We start from the raw sequence: 25,754 nt of genomic DNA on the forward strand, positions 1-25,754 counted from the left end.
GGTTGCTTGCCTTCGGAAGAGCCGGCCTAATCTCTCCTACTGATGCAAAGAGCATCGGCTGGACCAAGTGTATCACTGAGAGCGAAGTTTTGCCTCCAGATGCTGACGCTACTTCCGATGCTGCTGTCGACGGCCTGGGATAAGGACGCTGAGGAGAATCCGACTCAAAACCTTGCACTTGGCTAGCAGATCGCTCCTGGGCAGGCCTCTTGAGCTCGGACGTGTACGCAGCTGGAGAATGCGAAGCGGGATCTTGCGCTTGGCTGCCCGATCGTTGTCGAGCAGATCTCTTCAACGCCGGGGCGTGCGGCACAGCTGAATCCTGATCCTTCACATGGCGGCTAGAAGCACGCTTCAGACAGGTATGTTTCAGAATTCAAGACCTGCGATTCTCGAAGCTGTTCCGAAGTCTGCCGCCCGGGATTCAGTGTGTCCAGATTAGGAAGCGGAGCATTTCGACAAGGTGGTCTTCCATTAACTATTGCGTGTCCTCGAAGGGTTGAAGCCGCTACGTTTTGAGGAAATAACACAAAAGAAAGCAGCATGATCACCTGGATAGTTCGCGCCAGAGCCGTATAAGGGAATATACGGCTCTGGTCCGCGCAGTTGGATAGCAGTATTGACTACAGTTGTGCTCACAGAATGGTTTTTGGTTTGAAAATTGGTTTTAAGCATGAAATTCTTTTAGCTCCCGTTGTCGGCAGTGTGGTGACGTCACGTCGAGACCGAGAGCCAACATCCTGGCACTGAATTCCACTCATCCGGGCACTGAAACGAGAGCATCCGGGCACCGTACGAGATTTAACGAGACTCTCTATGTCCTCCTACAGGACCGGCATACAAGCGCCGGTAGCTTCGCGCCGGACGGTTGGTGGCTTTCTTCCCTTCCTTTATGGTGCGGTTAGAGTGTCCACAGAGATGAGAGAGAATTACAGCGCCATTTCCTTTCCTCAAAAAGCGCTGCCTTTCAGCGCTTCAACACGCTGTCGCGTTCCACTCCTAAAGGCGAAGCTTAAGCGTAATTAATTAGCAGTTAATTAGTATTTAGTCATTAGTCGGTAATTAGTCACTAATTAGTAATTTGTCATTACTTCGTCATCAATTGTGTGACATAATCCAGTGGTGACGTCACCAGTGTCGCATAGGCAAAGTGGTGCGGAAAATGCTTTCGCCTCTATGCACTTCACAGTTTCGAACGCGCTGCATATATGCATTCTTGTCAGGCCTGCGTCTCGTCGTGTCCGTGTACGCTTCAGGTTATTGGTTTGGTTTATTGGGGTTTAACGTCCCAAAGCGGCTGAGGCTATGAGAGACGCCGTAGTGAAGGCCTCCGGAAACTTCGACTACCTGGGGTTCTTTAACGTGCACTGACATCGCACAGCACACGGGCCTCTAGAATTTCGCCTTCGAGAAATTCAGCTGCCGCGGCCGGGATCGAACCCGCGTCTTTCGGGTCAGCAGCCGAGCGCCGTAACCACTGAGCCACCGCGGCGGGGCAAGCTTCAGGTTATGCCCGTAAAAATTTCATGCTTACTGTACTCTCGGTTACGGGAGAGGCAGAGATTTTTTGCTTTGTCTAGCTCGTCCTGGGTGTTTTTGAGGACTGGCAATGACGCAGTAACTGCCTCACATATCTCGGCGGACACCCGAACCGCGCCGTAAGGAAATGGATAAAGGAGGGAGTGAAAGAAGAAAGGAAGAAAAGGGTGCCGTAGTGGTGGTCTCCGGAATAATTTCGAGCACCTGAGGATCTTTAACGTGCACTGACATCGCACAGTATACGGCGCCCTGGCTGCGGAAGAAGTGGCGATTGCTTTAGCTGCAACACACACTAGCTCGGAATACATTCTTACAGATTCACAGAGAGCGTATCGCAATTACTTCAGGGGCAGGATCGCACCTCTAGCAGCTAAAATCCTGCAAGACAGCTGTGCCCGTGGCTACCAACCCACTCACAAACACTTAATATGGGTACCAAGTCACCAGGGCATCCCAGGGAACGGGAGCGCACATGCCTCAGCCCGAGCATTTCTCCCCCGGGCACCCAGTACGGATGCCTTGGAACCTCTTACCCCACCACTAACTTACAACGACATCTTCAGCACTTGCGATTATCCCGTCGGCTCTACCCTCCGCCGGCTAAGACATTGGACAAAGGGGAGGAACTACACCTCCGAAAGCTGCAGACCAACACTTACAACAACCCACGAAGACTACACGCAATAGACCCGGAGCCATTTGACTCACACTGCAAATTCTGCGGGGAGGAGGCGGACCTGTACCATATGGTATAGGCCTGCCAACGAAATAACCAGCCAACGCAGGAGGGATGGGAGGCGGCTCTGACCAGCTCGGACGAAACGAGTCAAAAAGAACTGTTCGAGAGAGCCCGGAGAGTAGCCTACGCCAATGGGGTTCCGGACTGAGAGCTCCAACCGCCGCTACGTCATCATCATCATAGAAACTTTATTGTATGTGGAGTAGTTTTGGGCTCGCAGACCCCTGGGCCCCCGCACGGGCGCACTCAAACGTTCATGTTCCTGCGGACCATGACGTCGGCAGCCCAGCTAGTTGCGATGGCTTGTTTGGCCGGGTCAGTGGAGCGCAGCAGGGTCTCCCATGCCTCCCAAGTGGTGAGGTGATTCAGGCACCGCGGGGGAGGGTCTGCCGGGCAAAGGAAGAGGATTTGACCGTCTAAACAATTTCCGTAAAATATTTTCACCACCACCACCGTTTCGCTTCCATCGTTAGGCGCCCGTGTGCTGTGCGATGTCAGTGCGCGTTGAAAACCCCGGGTGGTCGAAATTATTAAGGCGGAAGCCTTTAATGCCTCATCGTTGTAACAGGAGTTGTAAACAGAAATGTGACGCTTTTCAATTGGTCGAAACGGTCGTGACGTCAGAGTGCGCGAATTTCAAACGAGGCTAATTGTACTTTGGCTGTAACCATGCAACCAATTAAAGAAATGGTATAGTGATGCTCCAAGTAAGTGGGACTGAGTTCATTTGATTAGTTAATTCATCAGTTAGCCTATTTAACCTTTATAGGTCAGACGAGATAAATAACACCGAATAGGAAATTGGTCTAGTTGGGGAATCGAACCAGGGTCTCCGGAGTGCGAGACGAGCACGCTAACCACTCCGCCATCCCAGAGTGATGGTTTAGAATGAACAAAGGCGCGTCTAGTGAATACGGTGTCTTCGTTCACTCCCATCGTTCTCCCTTTCCTTACGGCGAGGTCCAGGTGTCTAACGAGATATCCGAGACAGATACATTTCCTTCCCTCAAAAACCAATTTACCGACGAGCAAGGCGTAGAGCGGAACGGGCGATGGTGTTCTGTGGACTCCCTGGTAGCGTTGCAAGACGCTGTCGCTTACCATCTTAACCACACATCAGTGACAAACGCAGCAACATACCGCCGTGGTGACTCAGTGGCTATGGTGCTCGGCTGCTGACCCGGAAGATGCGGGTTCGATCCCGGCCGCGGCGGTTGAATTTCTTTGGAGGATAAATTCTAGAGGCCCGTGTACTGTGCGATGTCAGTGGACGTTAAAGAACCCCAGGTGGTCGAAATTTCCGGAGCCCTTCACTTCGACGCCCCTCGTAGCCTTAGTCGCTTTGGGACGTTAAACCCCACAAACCAAACCAAACCGCGCTTATGGCTTTCGCCTCATCGAACTTTAGGTCAACAAAGTGCCACCCCTGAATTTTATGCGCCTCCATATGTCCCCTCACTCGTCGAGAATTCACCTTCAACGAAACCGGTAGCCGAGGCGCTGACGCGACGCCGAAGAAATGCTGCTTAGTGGTTCGGCCTTTACAGCTGTTTCCAACGGGCAAGCGTCGCACTGAGCGGGCGAAGGCGCTCCGTGCACTCCCTGGCAGCGCTGCAACACACTGTCGCGTTCCACTCCTAAAGAAGCTTAAGCGTACTCCAATTTTTCCATTGTAGTTGTTAAACTCATAAAATGTGTCCTCTACTACGGCACCTCTTTCTCTCTTTCTTCTTTCACTCCCACCGTCCTCCCTTCTCTTACGGCGTGGTTAGCGTGTCCACCGAGGTGACATTGCTTCGACAATTCCTATCCTAAAAAACGAGTTTTCAAATTCTAAACGCGACCTCCGTGGCCTTGTTCGAACCCGGGAACTCCGGCTCAGTAGCCAAGCGCTCTAACCACTGAGCCACCGCGGTGGGGTGTGGTGGTGGTGGTGAAAAACATTTATAATGCAATAAATATTTACAGAGAGGTGATGGGGGTAGTCCCTATTGGCCCTTTCCCCTAACAATACTAGGTGGAGCCCCTATTCCGGGGCCCCATTGGCAAGCAACGCCGCCCGCGTCCGGTGAACCAAGGCCTTTTGGGTCTTTAGGTCCTGACAGCCGAGCAGGGCCGCCTCCCAGTCCTCTCTGGTGGGGTTGGGGTTGGGGGGGGATAGATGGGTTTGATTGACACGCCCAAACCATGTGGAAGGTGTCAGCCACCTCCCCACAGAAATGGCACGTGCCATCAAAGGATGCGTTGAAATGTTTAAGTACCGCCGGGCACAGTACAGTGTTAGTAATAATTTTGATGAGGAGGCGCTCGTCAGCGCGATCCAGTCCCTTACAAGGGGCCGGGTAGCGCCGGTGCTCCTCCTTGTAGCAATCGGTGATGTGTTTGAATGTAAGGGCCAGATGGTCTGATTGGGAGTACCCTTCCAAGGACAGGGAGATAGCCCGGGGAGAGAGTGCGCGGGCGGCCTGATCGGCCTGTTCGTTTCCCTGGAGGCCCTGGTGACCGGGGGCCCAAATCAGGTTGCGTGGAGTTGGATCTTCGCATCGGCAGCTATATTCCAATATGCGCCAGGCAAGCGGGGGAGCCCAGCCCAACTCATAGTTCCGACAGGCCCCTCGCGAGTCGGTGATGATGTGTTTCGACTTGGGAGTAGTGAGAGCAAGAGCAATGGCAATCTCCTCCGCGTGTGTTGCGCTGTAGGCTTTGAAAGTGAGCCCGTTAACGGTGTTTGTGTTGTGTACGACTGCGGCCGTGTACCACACCCCGTGGTGTAGGCCGGCAACGTCCACGTAATACACATGTTGTTGGTTACCATAGTATCGCGCCAACGCTTCCGCGCGCGCCTGGCGACGACCGCTATGGTCTTCTCTGGACATGTTGCGGGGAAGGGGTCGGACCCGGAGGGCGCGTCTCCAGTGTTCTGGCACTCTCTCCCTTTCCTCAATATGGTAGTCATGTTTGATGTGTAGCCTGTCCAAGAGGCGGCGTCCGGATGTGGTCTGTGCAAGACGCGTGTATTGGTTGACTAAGTGGGCTTCTCAAAGCTCCCGGAATGTGTTTACCACGCCCAAGGCCAGAAGTCGCTGGTTGGACGTGGTGACCGGGAGGTCGAGAGCCCGCTTGATGACTTTCCGGTGGATGACCTCCAGTTGGTCATCATCATGTTTGCGCAGGTGCAAGTAGGGGGTTGAGTAGAGGATTCTACTCGTTACGAAAGCATGGGCAAGCCGCAGTGCATCCTTGCTTCGTAATCCGCCCCGCTTGTTGGAGACCCGGCGGACCATGCGGCCCACCTGGTCTCCCACCGTGCGAAGTTTGGCTAGGGTGGTGTCGACTCTGCGTTGGTGGTGTATGAAGAGACCAAGGACGCGGATCTCCTTGGACTCCCGGATCGGTCCCGAGGGGAGACTGATGCAAAGCGGAGTTGTGTCCCGAGGGGAGGGACGTATGTGCACAAATTCTGATTTAAATGGGGCGCACTGGAGTCCGCAGTAGGCCGCGTAGTCGTCGACTAGGGTCGCCGCTGCTTGCAGGCAGGATTCCATGTGGCCCAGGTTACCTTGCGTGGCCCAGATTGTAATGTCATCCGCATAAAGAGCGTGATGTATCCCGGGCAAAGAGGACAATTTGGAGGGAAGATGAAGCATTGCCAAATTGAAGAGGAGGGGAGACAGGACCGCGCCTTGAGGTGTTCCCCTCGAGCCGATGATGTATGGCCCGTGTTCCGCATCTTGTATGCGTATGTAGGCTTGACGGTCTGTAAGAAATTGTTTTATGTAGTTGAATGTTTTGTGGCCACAGTTGGTGTTACTGAGGTGGTCCAGGATTACTTCGTGTTTGACGTTGTCGAATGCGCCTTTAAGATCCAAGGCCAGGACAGGACCACCTTGTCGTTGTAGGGACATTCGACAGGATCTAAGATGTCGTGGTGAAGCTGCAGAAGTATATCCTGTGCAGACTTGTGAGGGCGAAAACCGAACATGGTGTCCGCGAAAGTGTGCTGTGTTTCGAGAAAATCGGAGAGTCTGTCGCGCACCATCGTCTCCATCAGCTTGCCGACACAAGACGTGAGGGAGTGATCGTGTTGCTGTTCTTAGTGGCTATTTATTGGTAATAATAAAAAAAAAAATGGAAGGAACAGATGTTGCTAGCTAGCCGCAGCATCTGCCTTCAAAGCCCGAAGCACGAGCTGCGGCTAGCGGGAATAAAAGGTTGGTTTGGTTTGGTTTATGGGGTTTAACGTCCCAAAGCGGCTAAGGCTGTATATGAGAGACGCCATAGTGGAGGGCTCCGGAAATTTCGACCACCTGGGGTTCTTTAACGTGCACTGACATCGCACAGTACACGGGCCTCAAGAATTTCTCCTCCACAGAAATTCAACCGCCGCGGCCGGGATCGAACCCGCGTCTTTCGGGTCAGCAGCCGAGCACCATAACCACTGAGCCACCGCGGCGATGAGAATAAAAGCAGACGGAGAGGGAGAGAAAGGGGGGGGGGGATAGAAGAAAAGATAGGGGTAGGGCGGCAGTATACACTGTGTACATTTAAATACAGGATATTGAAATATGTGCTCATGGCCCTGCGTACAAATCATTATTGCCCTTACAGTCCGTCCTTCAGCGAACTCTTTATTCCCTTCCTGCGCCATCACTTCCTTCAAGGTGCGGTTGCGGAGCGCACTGAGACGGCAGTTACTACCCCTTCCCTTTCCTCAAATATTTTTTTCGGTTTTACGGTTACCCGCTGCGGTGGCTCAGTGCTTAGGGCGCTCCGCAACTGAGCGGGAGTTCCCGGGTTCGAATCCGGCCGCGGAGGCCGCGTTTCGATGGAGACGAAACGCAAAAGGCACCCGTCTGCTGTGTGATATCAGTGCACGTTGAAATTCCCCAGGTGGTCGAAATTACTCCGGAGACCTCCACTACGGCACCTTTTTCTTCATTCCTTCGTTCACTCCTTCCTTTATTCCATCTTTTACGGCGTGGTTCGGGTGTCCACCGAGATATGTGAGACAGTTACTGGCCATTTCCTTTCCCCAAAAATCAATTTTCAGTTTGTTTCACGGACCATTTGAGGTGCCCTACCAGAGCAGAAGGGAGACATTAGTTCGCGTTTCCTTGCCTCAAAAAAGCAATGCGCGAACACGATGACTGTCCCAGCTGCTAGACATAAGGCGGGACCTTCGCTTAAAATCTTGAGCTCTAAAAAAGAAATAACGCAACGTTGTGTGCATGGTGCAGCATACCTTAGGAAGCTTGATTTTTCTTTAAAGGATCAGAATCTGGAATCGATCTGCGTAGGCAACCATGCGCAATATGCGTGTCCTAGTGTGCGGCATGGTTGCAAGTCTACAGCGAAACATCGCATTCTGTATCCGTACCTGGGTTGCGAAAATCAGCAGCGGGAAATGAAAGTCGCAGTAGCGTTTACCTCAACCGCGCAGTAAGAAAAAGAAGAGCGGAAAAAAAAATTTCCACTAACACAGCTTCAGCGGCGCCATCTACCTCATAGATTTTGCACTACTATTGCGTTTTACATATCCGGTTTACTCTTTACATCGTTTAATAAATTTTATAAACGTGTGCGTCACAACACGACGAATCGTTCCAGAACCCCGTGCGACAAAGGTTCGGCCGTAATGGCCGTCTGAAGGTCCTCGGAATGCACGGTTTGGGGCTGGAAATGTCGTTGCAAATCCCAAAGATATTTCGGGCTCCATGTCAGTAATTTTATCTCCAGGAACATGCAAAGTCGATCATTTCACACCACTTGGAACATTCTGCGTCACAAGGGCGGCCCCCAAATTTTATGCAAATGGTGGTCCCGGGGGTGGTCCCAATTCGATGGCCGCTTTGCTGGCACATATATGACGGATCGAAAGCATAGGTATCTATTGAGGCGCTATGCGCCCACTCTTGCTGTGATACAGTGTGGTCACGTGGTTACTGATTTGGTCAATTTGACCTTCATTGCAGACAGGCGCGTCCTTGACAAACCTGAGTAGTAAGAGCTAACGTTCTTAGAAGTGGACCTAGCGAATGCGTTGTGGTTTTTGACTTCGTGAAGTGTGTGTACTGATGCGTACATGAGTAATTATGGGTATGCGAATTTTGAAACGCGGCCTGATAATAATCGCGTTCTACTCTATAAAGCATTTCAATTGACTGTCATGAGCTGTTAGGGTGCATCGATGGCCAGCGCCGCAAGCGGACATCAAGGCACCCTAATGAGCTGTGGCAACGCAGCGCCATCAATGTTGTAGAGATGTAAACGCGAATAGCTTGCGCTGAGGTAGGAGTGACGTTATAACCATGTTCGGTGTAAAGCTTTCTAGTTCGGTGCGCGATGGCCTTTTAAGGCTGTTGAGAACGGGGCCACAAGCCCACCGCTGGAACCAGTGTTAAAGATGGGGCTTCTATCCCACCGCTGGAACCAGAGTTGGAGACGGAGGGGTCCTGGAGATGACTAACTCGTTTAGCCCCACAGGTACCGGCTCCGAATGACGATGTCGGACTGCGTTATCGAGGAAACTGTACAAGAGGGTTTATTCTACATATTTACAGATGAGAATCGAATCGAATGCTATGCTCACACAACAACATCCCGTTAAATACGGTTCGCGTTCCCCAGATCCCTGACTGGGGAACTTAGTTCGAATAACGTTGTCCAATCGGATGGGCCATTGATGACGCTGGCGGTACCACCCACGGCACGGGGCGGTGCTGAAGCTCTCTCGCTCTCTCACAGCTCGGGGGATGAGAAGGGGAACACCAACAAACACTGACGTGTCGCCTTGTCCACTGGGGCTAGTCTTCTGTGCGTTGCCGCCGCGGGAAAGGAGAATCCCGCAGTCTCCCCGCAGGTGAATGACCTCCTCGATCTCCCCCGCCGGATGGCCGAAGCACGAGACCCCTTCGACACAGCGTCTTTCAATTAGCAGCCTCGCTCAGCGTGACCTTGCGTAGCATCATCCAGTCCGGTGACCCGAAGGCCGACTCGGCCAACGTATACCGCTGCTTCCGCCGTGCTGCTGTGGCAAGCTCTCGCCGCATCTTTGCCTAACGACGACACTCGTCTGACAGTAATTTCTCCCAGGCCCGTGGGAGACGGCCTCCTTCGATCGGTTCGGAGGTTCGGTGATTTGGAGTGCAACAGCCCCGGCCGTCGTCGTCTATGCTTCTGCCGCCGGCGCCAGGCCTCGTCATATCCCTTGCTTTGCGATGAGTCACACCTATAGTGAACTAGAATACTTTCTAGTGGCGCGACCGGCGGCTGCTGGGGCCAGCTCGGGTGAAGCGAATTGACACTGACGGCCGGCAGGGGCGCTGCTGCGCCTTTTCCTAGCCTCCGGCGCGCGCGTTGGCAGGATATGGCATTGCGGTGTGTGGTTTAGCTCGCTTTGCGCGCGCGCTGTTCCGCAGATAATTTCACTTCAGCGTTCGTATCTTGCTGCTAAGTAGTGATAGCAGTGAGCAGGAACTTTGTTGCACCAATGACAGGGAATTTGACCAAGCTATAGCGATAAGAAGAACTGATTCCCACTGTTTTGCGCCAGGTTGCCGCACCGGCTATCCGGGCGCGCCAAAAGCATCGTTGTTTGCCGCACCAATATATGTCGCATAGCTTCGGTTGAGTATCGTTGCATTGGGTAAATTTAAGTCTTAAATTAGCTGCCAATAAAAAGTTACTTGTGATTCGATATTGAACTTCATGCTGCAGTTTCAAGACATATATCGATGGATAGCTTATTTCGAGTACGATTGAAGTGCGCTAATTGCAGGTCCTAATTAAGTTCCGTTAGATAATTATGACTAAAACAAATTCGCGATACAGCAGCAACTCATATCGTTTAAAAGGTCTCAACGAGTAGAATCCAAAAACAAATGAAAACCACGCAAAACCGAGCTATCGCTCATCTATCTCGGTTGAACCATATGATTAAAACCACTGCCACTTTGTTGTTTAGCTAAATCTGGTATTAACGTAACACTTTGAATGGTTCTTAGCTGTACATGCATCTCATTGTAAGATTGCTCTTGCAGGACCATTCATTCATGGTATTATTCAAGTCATGACATCACGCTTTCCAGCTGAAGCATTGCCTCCTCTGCATGAGCCGGGAAGTTGAATTCTTTTTATGTCGTTTCTGTCAGAGTGGGAACGCCATACAAATGGGCAGCGAGGCTTTCTAAGTCAGTCCGCAGTAACTGGACTGCGTGTAGCACTATGCAGTACCTTATCGCTGTTGAAGTAGTCAAGTAATGACAAGCAGGGTGAGCCATGACCCCGTGGAACATCTTTTTGGCATCGTCAGGCAGTCATCAGGATGCAGTACTCATCCTACACTTCAGCAATTCATTGCTACAGTGAACTGTGTCAGCTTCAGCAACCTTGCGCACTCTGTGTCAAGAGGAAACTGCGAGCCCGCTGTTCTAAGTTCACTCTTGAATGCAGATGCTAGTGAGCAGGACACTTGCTCTGGGAGGGAGAAACTGATTGACATATTTCTCGATGCCGGAAACTTGAACGCAGCCGACGCACTGCTCACAAAAGCTGTGCCTGACCATTCTTCCGTTGTTGTGGCATCAAGCGGCAGCAGGCTAACCTTTTAAATTGCTGGTTACGTCGCGCGAAAGTTCGTTGCTTGGATGCCCTGAGCACGCTCAAACCATAGCTGCAGAAATAACTGCATTTTACCTCACAACTCGTCTGCATTTCTTCACGAAGAGCATTAACGGAGCCAGCGACAGCAAGCGTCTATGTTGTGTGCGTCCTTGTCCCGTTTTGCGCTAACTCACATACCGTGTCAAAGCGCCGCGTTGACTTTGCGCCTGTGTTGTGTGCGTCTTTCTCGGTACCTTGTCCCGTTTTTCGCTACCTCACATACCGCGCGTCAAAGCACCTTAAATTGAATAGGTGCTGAACAAGTCAATGGCAGGGAAGTTGTGGATTTTCGCAAACAAGATTTTTTTGTTATCATTTCTGCACTGAAGTCAGTTGCAAATAAAAGCTTCATATGGTGTTCATGTGTACATACATCAATTTAATAATTATTACTAAATCAACAACACCACCAAAACTCACATCATAGCGGTAAATAGATCATATCTACAAGCGCGTTGACTTCTCTAAACCATATATGAGCTCAAAATGCAGCATCAAATTTAGCTTAAACGGTTTACTTCTGAAAGGGGTTCAGGAATAAGTGACGGTGGGTACACACTCTAAATGGCATTGCTTTCGGGTTTTGATCTTCAAACCACAGTAATGGTCGCGCAAATAATCTGCTCCGCATGTGATGCTGACCGCTTGGCATTCTGCGATGGCGTTTCGTGCCAGAAAATCACTCTGGAAGTTGGAGTTTAGTCAACGACGCGACAGTAGGAACGTTGTATCCTCGCTTAATTACGTGGTTTTCGGACACGCGTTTTAATCCTTAAGAAGGCTAGTCATTGTAACTAACAGGTGGAGAACAGCAACAAAGAATAAATGAGCGATTATAATTAGTAAATGAGCTGAAAAACGCAAGATAACAGACGAACTTTTCAACACTCCGCGAATTCCCGTGCCTAGGAAAAGTTGCGGTGGCGCCATCTGGTGGCGTCTGTTGGAAAATGGCTTGCCTGCGCCTCGCCGCTCGCGCCACTAGAGAGTATTCTAGTTCACTATAGTCACACCCGGCTCCCAGGACCACGTTGTCCACTCTTAACAAGGCCCATCTCCATGGGCGCATCCGAGGCGCACGAGCGCAGCGCCTGTGCGTACCAGAGTACGCCGGAGCCGGTCTGCGCATGCGCGACGCGCAGACGCGAGCTGGCGCTGGCGCTTGGCGAATATCTGTCCATGTCAGATATTCGCAACGTTACTATAGCTTCGTAACGTTGGATATTCGCGCCTCGCTCGCGCCGGCGCCGGAAGTGGCCGCTGGTTTTCGGTCGGTGTAACGAACCAGAGAACGCAGTTCTCTCGGCATCCGGTACGACTCTTCGCGCCGTTTGCGTCGCCGGGCCGAGCTGAACGCGGTAGCAGCGACAGGTCATCGAGTTGCATATGTTTTCCGACGCTTGTCGCGGTACGGCGCTGGGCGCGTAAGAGCTGCGCTGGTGCGCCTCGGATGTGTCCATGGCGTGCGCAGCGCGCACAGCCGGCGGCCTAGAATAATAGAGGAGGAAAGCGCGGAAATGGAGGAGAGTGTCGCTGCTTTCAATATCAAGGGTCTTGAAGCGACACAGACGGCGTGAATGCTGCGCGCACAAAGGTAGACAGCATTAACCCTTCGGCTCAGGAATTCGTAGCATGCAGACGTTTAGGCGCGGCGCTGCGCTCGCCGCCAGCGGGGCCAGGCCTCGTGGGCACATTTTCAACTCGTTCGGGAGCTTCTATCCTGCCCTAGCGCGGGCGAACATTCGCTCGTAGCCTTTCTTGTGAGTAGTAGGACGACTTCGATTCTTTAGCGTATTTTGTTGTTGACTGGCGTCATAGTTGTTCCAGCAATAAATGTTTTGTTTGTGCCAGCCAGAGTGTTGTCATTCCGTTGTTCCTTCAGAGCAAGGCCTGGGCCTGAAGTGGTCGACGTGTGCTCGGTAGAGCGCGCGATCACGGGATGGGGTCTGGCGGGTTTTGAACTGTCTGCCTCAGTTAAGCGAGGAGAACGTATTTATCCCTATTTAAAACCCCACAGCGTGCGTGCGTGCGTGCGTGCGTGCGTGTGCGTGTGTGTGTGTGTGTGTGTGTGTGTGTGTGTGTGTGTGTGTGTGTGTGTGTGTGTGTGTGTGTGTGCGTGTGCGTGTGCGTGTGCGTGTGCGTGTGCGTGTGCGTGTGCGTGCGTGCGTGCGCGTGCGTGCGCGTGCGTGTGGGTGCGCGTGCGCGTGCGCGCGCGCGCGCGCTTTTTAATGGCTTTGTGGGTGAACAGTATTCGAAAGGTTCACTTCGGATTTATTCGAAAATACTCACTATTCACTTCGAACCCGTAGACCACTATCCGCAGTTCGCACTAGCCTAAACATTAAGCAAAAGCGTGTAAATTTAGGATGCTCAGAGCACTTTCTTAATCTCACATCTTGCGTTTGCGTTTAGCACAGACACAGGTAATTTATTAAATATGGTTAGAACATAATACTGACGATTTTCTTGTTTTTGCATATCTAGTACTAACTTTGTAGGTCAGGCATGGCTATCTGGGCCTTAGGCAGCGCACCAGGGTATATATCTTTGAAATGATAATCCATGAACATATTATGAATGGATTGTCTGTTAGATTATTGCACCGAAAAAAAAACATTCTGTGGCGATTTATACTACGCCGCGAAGAAACAGTAGAGGATAGTAATGAGCGGACAGCGTTCAACTTGGTGGAATTTTAACTTGTGACTGCGTGTGTCTGACTGCAGCAGTGCTGGAAAAGAAATCACAGAAAACGCGCCTTCCAAAGGACACTGTCGTTTCTGTTGAAGAAGCCCAGCAGTAGGGTCAAGCCGGAAGCTAGCAAGAACCAAACACATCCATCTACTCCTCTCGTGAATGACCTAGCTACTCGCTTCCGCTGTCACTGAGAAAGGATAGATGGATGGATGGAAACAACTTTATTACACAAAAAAAAAATCTTCCAGGGTGGTCCCCTACTGGTCCAGGAGTCCACGGGCTTGTGCTTCACGTAAAGCCCGACCCACCAGCCATTTCTGGTCGGCGGGATGAGCGGTCCGTAAAGCAGCCTCCCAGGAAGAATGAGTGGGATTGGGGAAGGACATTCCCAAAGGTAGTGGAAAAGTGTGGATCTGGGCACGCCACAGGTGGTACAAGCAGGAGGAAAGGTGGGGTGAAAGCATGAGAGACGGTGGGGGGAAATAAAACAGCCTGTCTGTAATTGTCGCCATGTGGCGCTGGATGAGGGCGACAAGGTACTGTGGGGTGATGGTAGTGTCATGCGGCTGTGTTTGTAGAATGTTGTGATTTGATGATATGTAGAGAGGACCGATGGGGCCTCTTTCGCAGGGTTGGGTGCCTGATCATCCGGGGTCCGGGAAGAGAGTTCTCGGGCCAGCGCATGAACGCGCTCGTTACCGGGGATCGAGGCATGCCCAGGCACCCACGACAGAGTAACCGTTCGGTCGAGAGAGGTGACTGTGGCAAGAATACGATGTGTTGCCGGCGTCGCCACGCCCTTTAGGTAGCGGCGGTACGCGGCCTGGGAATCTGTTAAAATTTCAGTTACGTTTTTGTCAATGGTGGAGAGGGCCAGAGCAAGTGCGATGGCGGCTCCTTCCGCTTCTGCAGGCGAATTACTCCGGATAGTGGCGGCGGCCCCCACTTTGCCGACTTCATAAACTGCGACGGCCGTGAAATATCCTGGTTTCGAACTTTCTTCCGCGTCAACATAAATGATATCAGAGCGGTTGCTGTATGTTTTCGTGTAATAGCTCGCTCGTGCCTGCCGCCTACCCTGATGGAGACTAGCGCTCATATTGCGCGGTAGGGGCTTCTGATATATGTGATCCCGAGTGCGCAGAGAAATCATGTAAGGTGTAGGACTTGTTCGGGTGGGAATGGGTGGATTGAGACGTAGCTGTCGCAGTAGGCGTCGTCCTGTTTCTGTGCGACTCAGGCGGACTAATTGGTTGGTGCGTTGAGCCTCTATTAATTCTGGGTACCAGTGGCCAGGAGACGTTTCGTGCTAACCGTCCGTGGAAGACGTAGGGCTGAGGTGACAGCCATGCGTATTAGGATGTCTGCCTGTTGTGTTTGCCGCTGAGTGAGTATGTGGTATGGGAGGTGGTATGTAATGCGGCTAATGATTAGTGCATTTGTCAGACAGCCCATGATTGCGTGCTGCCACCCGCCTGATAAGTGCAGCGACCTGTTTGGTCTGTGTTTGCAAGAGCTGAAGGGTGGCGGTTGCATCGAGTGTGTTGTTAATGAGAAGGCCGAGAATCTTCACTTGAGGCACAATGGGCACTGGATTGCCGTACATGTGCAGTTCAATCTGGGGGTCACTGGGGAGGGTCTTCAGCTGCAGGAGTTCCGATTTATTTGGAGAGCAACGGAGGCCTGTGTTTGCTAAATGAGTAGTGGTGATGTCTATGGCAGATTGCAGGATATCCTGGGCTGTTCCAAGGGATCCTCCCGTTGTCCAGAGGGTTATATCATCTGCGTATATGGCTGCGTGGAGCCCTGGGATAGCAGCAAGGGCCTTTGCCAGTGGCGCTAGGGCAATGTTAAAAAGTAAAGGTGACAGAACCACCCCTTGTGGGGTACCCCGGTTAGGCAGGGGGAAAGGCTGGGAGGCAATATCCCCAAGGTGGAGTTCTGCCGTGCGTCCCTGAAGGAAGTCCCGAATATATTGCCATATGCGGGTGCCGCATCCCGTGGTGGCTAATATCGTGAGGATATGGTCATGGCTTATTGTGTCGAACGCCTTATGAATATCCAGGGCCAGTATGGCTCGCGTACTGGCTGTACGGCGCTTGGTGCAAAAGAGGGACTCTTTAAGGGCAAGAAGTACGTCTTGCGCAGACATGTTTGGGCGGAAGCCGAATTGAACGTTGGAGAGAAAGCCTGTTGTTTCTAGAAACGGTTGCAGGCGATTGGGAATGACATGCTCGAAGAGCTTGCCGACACAGCTCGTTAAGGAGATGGGGCGCAAATTTTGAAGGGTGAGGGGTTTGCCCGGTTTGGGTATAAATCGCATGCTGGCATGGGTCCAGGCTGATGGGAGCGTCCGAGCTTGCCAGTGGTTATTAAAGAGCTCCGTGAGTTCCTGGAGGGAGACTTCGTCCAGATTGAGTAGTGCCTTGTACGTTATGCCACCCGGCCCCGGCGCCGTAGAGCGGCGAATACTGAAGAGTGCTCGGCGGACTTCGTTTAAGGTGATGTCGGCATCAAGTTCTGGGCTAGGTGGAGGTAGATTGGGTGGATCTGCTGACTGAAGGGGTGTGGGTATATAAGTGTCCCGTAGTTGGCCAATTACGTCGGTGCCCTTTTGGAGCTCTAGTTCTATTAGACGTTGTGTGTTTACTTGTGTCTGAGATTTAGTGGTTGTTGGATCTAAGAGAGCGCGTAGAGGGACCACGTGCGTTTTGTGCTTAATGTACATTGAGATCGTTACAAAAGGTTGCCCAGTTCGCGCGGGCTAGCATGTTCGCGTATTCTTCTGCCTCGCGAGTGAGAGTGGCTATGCGGAGTCTCGATTTGCGATTGTGTCGCTGGTGACGCCAGCGCTTGAGAAGTCCCTGTCGGGCCTCCCATAGACGAGCCAGATGCGGATCAACTTGCGGTGCCTTAGAGGTATTTTTAATGCTTTTGCTGTTCGACTGGATGGCCTTCACCAGACGGTCTGTCCAGTCAGTGACAGTACGGGGTTCTGTAGAATCAACTGCCAAGTATGAGCGCAATTTGTCCCAGTCAGTGAGAAGCTGCGAACGAGGGTTGAAAATCTTGGAATCATAAGCAATAATAGTGGAGACTGGAAAGTGGTCACTTCCAGGGCTGTCTTGGAGCACCGTGTGAGATTTAACGATTATGTTTGGTGTGGCCCATGTGAGATCGGGTGTGGTGTCGCGGGTGACACTTGTGCCAATGCGAGTGGGTACGGTGGGGTTTGTGATGAGGCTAAGGTTGTAATCAGCCATTGCGGTAGAAATGAGGTTACCTTTGGGGGTATCCGAGGTGTATCCCCAGTGCGTGTGAGGTGCATTAAAATCACCCACCACAAAGAGCTTTGAGGACCGAAAGGAGCCCAGGATACCCGGAATAACTCTGCCTTTATCTTTAGGATTGCTGTATATGTTAAGAATAGTGAGGCCATATGTGTGCCCCGGTGAGCTGAGCTATATCGCGGTGTATTGAGTGCCCTTGCTGTCGGGCGTGTTTGTCGGTGTGCAGTCTAGCACCGGCATGGATGCGAGTGTCAGGATTGTCATACGTGGTGTAAGGGCTGCAGTGTGATAACCGCGGATATGAATGCGATTTGTTTCTGTCTCTTGCAGAGCAATGACATGGGGGGATTTGGGGAGTTTGCGATATATGCGGCTAGTTGTGTTTGTTTTCGGCGTATGCTGCGACAGTTCCATTGCCATATAATTGTTTCTGTTGGTGTAGTGGATTGGCGTCGCCGCCGACCTTTTCGCGTGCTATTGTTCTGCGCCATGTTGCTGATCTGGAGATACTGGATGAGTACAGGCAGTGGGTTGAACTGCGCGCTGCTTGCGAGGCAATTCCTGATGAGGTATCAAGCTCGAAAAGCTTGTTGTTGCCGGCTTCATGTTTTTCCAAGCGTGTGTTAATCGTAGCATCTATCCTGTCAGTCATGGTCTGTATCAACAGTGCCTGGGCTAGTATGAGCTGTTGCTGCATGGCTCTTGGAGGGTGCTTAAAACCACACGTTCGCGATAACACATCGGTGCGTTTGCAACAGGGACTTCACCTGAAAACTGAAGTTCCGGCCACTGTGCAGCGAGAGCTGAAATTGAGACTGCTGTTTCCGTTGCGACATGCCGTTTTGAGCTCACCTCTAGCGTCTATACGGCTGGAACTTAGCTTCCTTCATTTACAACCTCACCACCTCGTCACTTTGGCGTAAACGTATGTGCCACTGATAATGACGGTTAAGCGATACGCCACTAACCCGGCACACGGCTATTTCATACACAGTCACCGGTATATAGGGTTTGTGAGACCTGGGTTGCTCTTCCCGAGCAACCTCTCGAGGCTAAACATCAACTTCCACCTGCCAAGGTGGGCAGGTTGTGATGACGTCACATGGTCACGTTACCTAGGTGGCAGGTGGGCCACCTGCTATTTCGCTCACAACGCTGCCGACGACGTTGGATTTCTTGCAGAAAGCCTGAACGCTGTCGCGCTGAAAGACAAGCATGAGAATCAGCAGCGGAAATAAGCGACTCTACGCGCGCCTTTACGCGAGACACGCGAGAGCGTCAAGGAGCGGCATCGAGCGGCGCTGAACCGAAAGAGCGTTGCGAATCTTTCGCCTGAGACAGGAGAGGGCGGCACTCGCGATAGTCACCTGTGAACGATTCCTATCGGTCTGTATTGCTGCACCCTTTGCATGCTGCCCTCGCATGAAGTTCTTAAAATGGAGCGCGTAGGTCCTATCTATACGGTCTGTCCAATATATAAATCTATTTTGCAATCTTGCTCCTCTGACCGACCTGGGAAAAAAAAAAAAAGAGGAATGGTGTCCAAATTGCCTAAAGACTCTAGATTTTAACAAAACAGCCCTGATTTCCACCCACAGACGTCGGTATTACCTGGTATTACTCTCCGCATAACCATGTATTGAACGGTGCGGCTGTCTCCCGCGTCTCCTCTTTGAAATATTTATTGTACACATTACCAGTGATCTCAAATGGTTTTGTCAAATCATAAAGGCTACTAACGATGCTAACCGCACCCTTGGCTTTGTTCGGCGCAACCTAGGTCATGCACTTTCTTCTGTAGAGCAAATATAATATGCATCCCTTGTAAGGCCCAAACTGGAGTACTCCTGCTGGTTATGGGACCCGCATTATCATAACTTATCGCTACTATATACAGCTGGATATACATTTTCTGACTACTTCCGTGACACAAGCGTTATCGAACTAAATGTTAAAGCCATTCTTCCAAGTCTACAAGCGCGCAGCAAGGCATCCATACTCTACTCGCTTCATAAATGCCATCATGCTTTGCCATCCTGCAGCCCAGTCATCTCGCCAATTCACCAACTGATCACACCAATTCTCCAGCCGCGTCAGCCACACCGTGGCCAGGATCAAGACAGCACAGAGCGGTATATAGCTCACCTATGTGCATAGTTATTATTACGGCCGTGCTCCTTTCAAGATTTGGTGATAATAGAGAGCTTCTCTGCCTATTCAAGCAAACCGTTCTGAAAATGCTCTGAAAAAAAAAAAAGCTAACAACGAGCTCCTCTTTATTGCATTTTTTTTTCACTGCAAAGCTTGTGCCAGCTGAACCCATGCGCAATGCAGCTGATATATGTTGACTGGCGTCTAGAATAACTGCAACCCGCATAACAATTAAAAAATCCTGTTCTCTCTCTCCCGATCTCTCTCCCCTCCCGCGAACCACAAGTCAATCCTTGCAGAGGGCACCATATCACGCGTGATATCTTACGGGCATTCCAGTGGCTCCGACGATGTTCTTCTTCATGGACATCATTCCGGGGATACACCCGGGAAGGGGTGACAGCGATGGTCGAAACAGCTGAGTTCGTCTCACCACCGAACACCTTAACCCCCCCCCCCCCCCCCCCCCTGCAAGGAATCAACCCTCGTCAAATCACACCGTTACACATCCCCAACCCGTTCACATTGCCTACTAACCATACCTCGGCACCAATAGAGGTGGCTCAATCACACTCACACTCACGGCCACTCGCACTCACATCCACTCACTCACACTCATGTCCACTCACACTCGCAACCACTCACTCACATTCCCACTCATGACCACTCGCACTCAACCACTCACTCGCATTCACACTCATGACTACTTGAACTCACAACTACTCACTCACACTCATGACCACTCGCACTCACAACCACTCACTCGCATTCACACTCATGACTACTTGAACTCACAACTACTCACTCACACTCATGACCACTCGCACCCACAACTACTCACTCACACTCGCACTCATGTCCACTCGCACTCATGTCCACTCACACTCACAACCACTCACTCATGTCCACTCACACTCACAACCACTCACTCACACTCGCACTCATGACCACTCACACTCACAACCACTCACTCACACTCACAACCACTCACTCACACTCACACTCATGTCCGCTCACTCTCATTCATGTTCACTCTTTCCTTGTTTGCTAACAACGGAGGGGAGGAGAGATTTACTGCCGCAGCCGACTGCCCTGAGTCGCAAAGATGGGGTGCTGAGCCGCCCAGGCTTTGTCGGGCTATTTGTCCAATTTCCACAGTTTCACTGCTCGATGGAAGTGATCACTCATCACGCATTTTCCATGCACTGAATGGCACGCACGTGCACTCCCGGGTTTGCTGCTGAGACGATGAGTGCCTGTTCAGCGTCAGCTAAGATGCTTAGACAAGTTTTTGAACGGTGTCCATAGGCGTGCGCAGGGTTCTCCATGAGAATGAGCCATATGTTTCAGCGCAGTGCCCCCACCCCAACACCCAATCTTCTCTCACCTAGGGCCCTTACGGCCAGAACGGAGCGCAAAGGTGAGGAATGATTATAGAACATTTATTTCCATGCGATGTAGTTTCAAAATATACAAGATATTATTCAGCAGATGTTTTCATTTTAATCTGTAACATCTGCAGAAAAATATATGATACAGAGAGGATAAGCCGCTGGTTCCTTCACACTAAAATGTGAACGAAGGGAGGGGAAATGCTCAGGGTGCTTGCCAGCTTTTCCGCAAGAGGTCTTGTCTTCATCCTGACTAAGACCGTCCTCTTGTTGAAACGTTCGCAAGCACACTGAGGCTTTCGGCTCCCGTGTTCACCACGTGAGTACCGGCAGAGGAAGGCAGTCACTGCGTCGCGAAAGCATCAATGTAACATCGCGCTTCCAGAGTAATTTCCATTCTCTCTAGACCCCAGTAAATGTGACAGATTTGTGTTTTGTTACTGTCACAGCAAAAAAGAACCTGAAAAGCTTGCCTCAAAATTACCCGGCCAGTAAACAGTTCTTAGAACGCAACATTGTGGGTCTTCAGACACTAAGGAACCTGATTGGCCATAGCACTGCACTGTAAACAATGACGGAACAGGTCCGACAGAGTAAATGTATGAGGCAGACTTGGCGATTAGGGGGCTTAGACGATTGAGGGGGGCGCACCTCCCTCCCTTGTGCGCGCGCCTATGACGGTGTCTAAGTAAAATAATGAGTTGGTCTTGACAGTAGTCTTGGATGGTGTCTAATTAGCAATATTTGGTCTTGCTTCACAATGACGTTCCGTTACTCTGCATGAACACATTGGAGTCAAGTGGCAACTATGAATACTTTTCGCGGCATGCAAAATAGAGAGTGTTTTTCAAACGATCGAGTGATTTCCTCACTTAAAGGAAAATGGCTGGAATGGGCCGCAAGTAGTGGATTTCCCCGCGTAATAGCGATGCTAGGGGGAGTTGTCATTAGCATTTACAAAACCTCCTAAGCTACTATGTGTGACCGACAGTGGACATGTTTGCAGTGCAGATAACATTTTTTTACAAAAATTGCTAAACGATAGTTTCTTAGATCAGTTAGTGGCATAATGTTATTTTGTTAGACTCCGGCACCGTCAGTGATGGAAGAGGGGGAAGGTAAAGGCGTTTGTCGAGGCGGAGCTCAAGGTAGACCTCTTTTATGGTGCGGCGAAGGGTGAGTCTCCCACCGTCCTCCGAGGGCTTGGGCCAGGGGATCAACGGTGCCCGGAAAAGTGTGTCGCGGGCGAGCTGATGGGCCAGCTCATTGCTCAAGAGAAATGTATTTAACAGCTGTATCTTACCGCGGAACTCACCTACGGAGCAGAAACGTGGAGGATAACGAAAAGGGTTCAACTTAAACCAAGGGCAACGCAGCGAGCTATGGAAAGAAAAATTATAGGAGTAACGTTAAGAGATTGGAAGAGGGCCGACTGGGTTAGGGAACAAACGCGGGTTAATGATATTCTTGTCGAAATCGAGAGGAAGAAATGGACTTAGGCAGGGCATGCAATGCGAAAGCAAGATAATCGATGGTTCTTAAGAATAACGGACTGGATGCCAAGAGAAGGGAAGCGTACCAGGGGGCGCCAGAAAGTTAGTCGGGTGGATGAGATTAAGAAGTTCGCGGGGATAGGGGGCCGCAGCTGGCACATGACAGGGCTAATTGGGCAGATATGGGAGAGGCCTTTGCCCTGCAGCGAGCGCAGTCAGGCTGATGATGATATATCGCCACGTGAACAGTATTCTCACTTCCTACAATCGAAGATACCTATACTAACTTTATAACGCAAGTAGATTAATCCTACAGACTTGCTTTGGCCATACTACGCACTTCACTTTTTGTGCATTCACCCTTTGCAACTATTCAGCTTATAGGAACCGGCTGCCTGTCACAATTAACTGTCAGTGTTTTTTGACACAGGCTATTACAAGGAAGTTTTCGACAGATCGTTACTAAGCAGACTGTAGAGCCGCTGATGTCAAGATCTACAAGCAACCGTCGAAATATGCGTTCCGGCCTGCCAGCGAGCCATGTGTCGACACGATCGCGTTGTTGAGGGCCCGCGTCGAGGGGCTAGACATATTATATACGCCACGTGAATTATATCGAGACGACACCTTCGACTCGGTCTTGTTGGAGAGTCAGTGGCCCGGGGGTAAACAGAGACGTCGCCCCAACAGCCAGCGCTTCTTTTTGTTCTGAGGGTACGAATTTCGCGGATTCATGCCTTTCCTTGTTCTCGCTTGCGGTTGCCTCTTGGTACGCAATGCGACGCAGCCGACACCTTAAAGAGCCACTGCCCAGGGTCCGGACATTTTTGAAAAACAAGCCCACTGCATAGATGAGGCATCGAAGATAACCTCTGCAAAATACTAGAGCCATGCGCGCCCCGAAAAGCTGCGAAAATTCAAATCAAAGCCCGCTCGTTCTTTCCTTCAACAAAAACGGGCCCGGACCACTACTCTGAACCCCGCTGACGTCATGGGGGGCTACTTTCGCTAAAGGCACTCCATTGGTGCATCGTTCTGACTGACGGGAGAAGGTTGGGCGTAGCCTTGGCGTCGCGTCGTCTGCACAACGCTTTCCGCAGCGCCTTCTGTTCTGGCTCATGCCTACAAACCCGCATGAAGGAACAAAAAAAAAAACTGCGGAGGGAGCGTGCGGCGACAGCCTTGAACCCTTGCCATAAAAAGTAAAAAATAGTAAAACTGAGGGAGTTGGTTCGCCCCCCCCCCCCTCCCCCCGCCGTGATCACCTCACGAGACGCTCTGCGTACGCGCTCCCTTCTCAGATTTTTTTCTTCTATGCAAGCCCCCCAAAACAAGGTTTTAATTACTAGTGCAGCAGAGCCTTTCCCTCGCTCGCCCACTTGACCGCTCCGCACACACACCGCTTATCTTTCGTGCATCTTGCGTACGCCTTGACTCCAACGAATGACATATGCTTTGGAGCGGAGAAAAGACACAAACACACAGAACACAAACACGCATGGAGAAAAGCAAACGGGCGGTTGCCGGGTCCGCGCTTCGCCGTGTGTTTCGAACACAACCGACTTCCGCCCCTCCGCTCGTGAAACGGTGGGGAGGCCTAAAAGAAAATGAAAAGGTGGCTCGTTAACTGGGAATGACAAACAGATGTGTGAAAGGATGCGCTCGCTAACAAGTCTAGGTGGTCGAGCCTATCGCGCCTCTCGATCGTTCAGTGTGCGGAGAAAATGCAAAAACCATGAAAAGAATTCTATTGAAGGCGGGGCCATGACGTCGCCTTGTGCCGCACTCCACAGACACCACGCCTCCGGCTTACACCGGAGAAGGAAGGGGTGATTTTGCCTTGCCGAGCCTACTCGACGAGGAGCGGGAGAGAAAAATTTCGAGGAGGGAATGGAAGGAGAGGAGGCTCGCTCAAAGTGAGGTAGAGAGTGTTTGGGACGATGGGGTGGGCAGGGGCCCTTTTTAAGCAGCGGCTATGCCTGGCGGCGTACTTGCTTGTCTTTTGCATTCACGGTACCTGGTGTAGCCTCCTTATCTTGTGTCATTGCTGTTCCCCAAGCTCGCTGTCGGCGTTTGGGCGGCCCGCCCGTCGATCCGGTCGAGGTCCCAGGAGTGCCCAGCAAACCAAAAACCTCTCAGAGACGTCTCTGAATGGTTTTTGGTTTGCTGGGTATCTACAGGCGCCACACTTGACACGGTCCCGCTGGCAGAAGATCCCGGCTGCATTCCTCTTTTGTAGACGAAATAACCCTCTTTGCTGTGGCCGCTGTTGTTGTCGCTGTTGTTCATCTAACAACAGATGGCACATACCCACGTACACTGGGGGATCGACCAAGAACCGGCAGGCATAGATTGCTATTCTCCTGTACATTTACGTGGTCAAAAAAAGGAACAAATATATAGATGCAGATGAAATACACGCGAGAGTGCAACACCCTTGGGTATGAAATCAAGAGGCCCGCCGTGGTGGCGCAGTGGTTACGGCGCTCGGCTGCTGACCCGAAAGACGTGGGTTCGATCCCGGCCGCGGCGGCTGAATTTCGATGAAGGCGAAATTCTAGAGGCCCGTGTGCTGTGCGGTGTCAGTGCACGTTAAAGAACCCCATGTGGTCGAAATCTCCGGAGCCCTTCCCTACGGCGTCCCTCATAGCCTGAGTTGCTTTGGGACGTTAAACCCCAGTAAACTAAACCAAACTTAAGTCAAGTAAGATCGTCGACTAAAAAGAAAAAAGAAAAATGACAACAATAATGAAAAATTGAATCACAATTAAATAATGAATACAGAAAAGGTAATATTTTAAGATTTAGCAAAAGGCAGTCGATGTGATTTCAGGAAGGCCAATATGCTTCGAGGGCCCCACCAACAACATGCTTCTCAAAGAGGTGAAGTGGTGGAAAAGCAGCAAAAATGATCTATGCATTCGGGTTCACGGCCAAACGCGCCGAGGAAAGCCCCAAACCAGACCTGTAAGATAGAAATTTAGATGATGGATACGACAGCGCAGCCTCGTTAGAGAGATTTACAGTTCTAGTTCGATAAAATTTCTTGCTGCAGGAATATCTGAGGTAACGTACATCGCCCGAACCAATAGCTGCTGTGGTATGCGCTGTAGCCTGGAAGATAGGCAACACGGAGCCGCTGAGGGACGCCTTTTACAGGTTTTCTTCAACCTCATTTATCGTCGCACTTCAGTGACCGGGTACCCATATGAAATCTATGTTCATATGTCAAGGAGGCAGTGATAAGTATGTGCTCAAGATGGAAGTGTCAAAGCGCTGGACGAGCACGAAGTTAAAAAAAAATCAGTAATGACTGCCATTGCGGAAAGATAGGGGTCTATATATAGCTTGCGTAGAGAAAGCACTGCAGCCAGAAACTCTGATTTAAAAAATTGGAGTGTAATCCAGAAGACGCAGAGAAAAGGATCAATCTAGAGGCGGACAGAATATTCCCACATCTGCCTTTTCGTTACATTGCAAGGTGTCCGTTGCTATTATAACGCGAATAGGAAGAGTCCTTATATGATCTTCTAATGATCCATTTAGAATACGAGGCGGTAAATATTTTGTGTTTTGGGGGAGAATGTCGTCGTGAGTCATCTCCTTTCCTATTTCTTTCTTTCTCTCTCAGGGAATTTCGCCACGGGCATGGGCAGGGTTTTGGTGTGACGACAACTCTATCTCTATTCTCTGCCTCGGTTGCTGTCTAGCAGCTAGGTCGCTCAAAATCCGATGGGCACGTTGTGATGACATCACAAAGTCACGTGACCTCTCTTGACCAATAATTGATTGC

General features: G+C 51.0%; 1 protein-coding gene across 1 annotated transcript in view; it reads left to right on the forward strand.

Annotated features, from left to right (window-relative positions):
• Window positions 1-206: 206 nt before the first annotated feature.
• LOC149339359 (uncharacterized) overlaps window positions 207-25,754 on the forward strand; it is an 81,349-nt gene continuing 55,801 nt past the window's right edge. Inside the window, exon 1 of the mRNA XM_089548116.1 lies at window positions 207-362. The gene's annotated coding sequence lies outside the window, so the exon portion shown is untranslated. The remainder of the gene's footprint in view (window positions 363-25,754) is intronic.

The sequence above is a fragment of the Amblyomma mixtum genome, chromosome 6 (genome assembly GCF_055824585.1).
Source record: "Amblyomma mixtum isolate Tamu chromosome 6, ASM5582458v1, whole genome shotgun sequence".
Lineage (NCBI taxonomy): Eukaryota > Metazoa > Arthropoda > Arachnida > Ixodida > Ixodidae > Amblyomma > Amblyomma mixtum.